The sequence below is a fragment of the Octopus bimaculoides genome, chromosome 18, assembly GCF_001194135.2.
Source record: "Octopus bimaculoides isolate UCB-OBI-ISO-001 chromosome 18, ASM119413v2, whole genome shotgun sequence".
Taxonomy (NCBI): domain Eukaryota; kingdom Metazoa; phylum Mollusca; class Cephalopoda; order Octopoda; family Octopodidae; genus Octopus; species Octopus bimaculoides.
Genome location: NC_068998.1, coordinates 43,466,206 through 43,468,508, shown reverse-complemented (window position 1 = coordinate 43,468,508; position 2,303 = coordinate 43,466,206). Strand labels below are relative to the sequence as shown.

At 35.9% G+C, this 2,303-nt stretch overlaps 1 pseudogene; it reads left to right on the top strand.

Moving 5' to 3' along the window:
* The first annotated feature begins 1,127 nt into the window (after window positions 1-1,127).
* LOC128249780 (uncharacterized protein DDB_G0271670-like) lies at window positions 1,128-1,760 on the top strand (annotated as a pseudogene).
* The last annotated feature ends 543 nt before the right edge of the window (window positions 1,761-2,303 follow it).

Here is a 2,303-nt window from a genome sequence, read left to right as displayed (position 1 = left end):
ATATATATATATATATATATACATACACAAATATACAGAGAGAGGGTGGTGAGAGAGAGTTAGATAGATAGGCAGATAGATACATAGATATAGATACACACACATTTATATACACATATTTATCTCTATGTATATGTGTATGTATGTATATTTATCTCTCTCTATATATGTATATGTGCATGTATGCATATGCACATATATATATATACATACACATATACATATATATGTATATGTGCATGTATGTATATGCACATATATATATACATAGATGTATATATATATATGTATATATACATATATACATATATACATACATATATACATAGATGTATATATATATATGTATATATATATGTATATATACATATATACATATATACATACATACATATATACATATATATATATATATATATATGTGTATATATGTATGTATATATGTATGCATGTACATTCATCATTCTATTCACCTGCCATCTGTACATCCTTCCATATATCCAGCTACATTTTGTATACACCCACTGCTTTTCAAATGTTATCCCATTACAAGATGAATGACAGAATTGCAGTTGTTTTTTTTTTCCCATAATGGCTTGTTTCCTGGAAAACCCAACACAACACAACACACACACACACACACAATACACACAATACACACAATACAACATAAATAACCTGAAGACATACAAACACAGAAACTCCTCTTGCAACTCAGAAAGACACACCTCCAAACAAACCTCACCCTATACAAATATATATACATACACACACACACACACACACTGTCTTCTCTTTGAGGTCTTTCATTGAAACTGTGAAAAGGCTTCATTTTTCTATATTTTTCCCCTCGAACAAAACCAGCGAAAACAAGCTAGAAATACTGCCATGTTGTGTGGGTGTTAAGGTACAGTGGGTGTAGGAGGAAGCATGCGAAAGTGGAAGGAAGTACACAGATGGTAGGTAGAATGGGTGGGAGGTATCATGTGGGGGTGTGCATGGAGGAAAGTGTCACATCGGATGTAGGTGAGGATGTCGTGGATGGCGAAGTTGGGGTGGAAAGGGTAGTATTGTGTGGAGGTGGGCAGGATTGAGGGATTGAACTGGAGTAGAATTCATTATGGTGAATGGTATGCTCGCTACAAACATTTTTCTCTCTTCTTTTCTGCTTCTTCCGCTCTCCATTATGTGCTTCTATAAATACTGGTCGTCTTCTCCGTTTCCCTTGTCCTTCTTTTTCTTTCTCATTTCATCTTTCTTCTTTTCTTTCTTCATCATTGTCATCATCATACTCATCATCATACACATCATCATCCTCGGCGGCGGCAATGTCATCATCATCATCATCATACTCATTGTCATCATCATCATCATCATTGTCGTCGTTGTCGTCATCATCATCATCATACTCATGCTTATCATCATCATCATCAGAATCATACTCATCATCGGCATCATCATCGACGTCATCATCATCACACACATCGTCTTCATCATCATCATCGTCGTCGTCATCGTACATGTCATCATCATCCTCATAATCATCATCATCATTATCATACTCATTGTTGCCATCATCATCATCTTCATCATCGTCATCATTGATGTCATCATCATCATGCTCATCATTATCATCATCATCGTCATCGTCTTCATCATCATCATCATTGTCATCGTCGTCATCATCATCATACTCATCATCATCATACACATCATCCTCATCATCATCATCATCATCATACACATCATCATCAGCATCATCATCATTTGTTCTCTTTCTTTTTTCCTTCTTTTCCTTCCCCAACCGTTTCTGTCTTGTTGCTTGTTTATGTCGTATTACTTTCTCCCCTGGCTCCTTCCCTGCCAATTCTCTTCTATCTCTGTTAATAAGAAGAACCAATTGACAACATTGAAGTCTCCATGACCAATTAGTTTTGCAATCTCGTTAGATGTCAATTAGTAGCATAACTAACTACAGTCTGCTTGGTTTTAATGTAAATATGCAAGTAAGTACAGAGACACAGACAGATAAGGCCAAGCATACACATACATACACATGTATACATATATATACACAAACATGTACACCAACAGATAAGGCAAAGCATACACATACATACACATATACTCTTTACTCTTTTATTTGTTTCAGTCATTTGACTGCGCCCATGCTGGAGCACCACCTTTAGTCGAGCAAATTGACCCCAAGACTTATTCTTTGGAAGCCTAGTACTTATTTTATCTGATTCTTTTGCCGAACCGCTAAGTTACAGGGAGGTGAGCACACCACCATTGGTTGACAA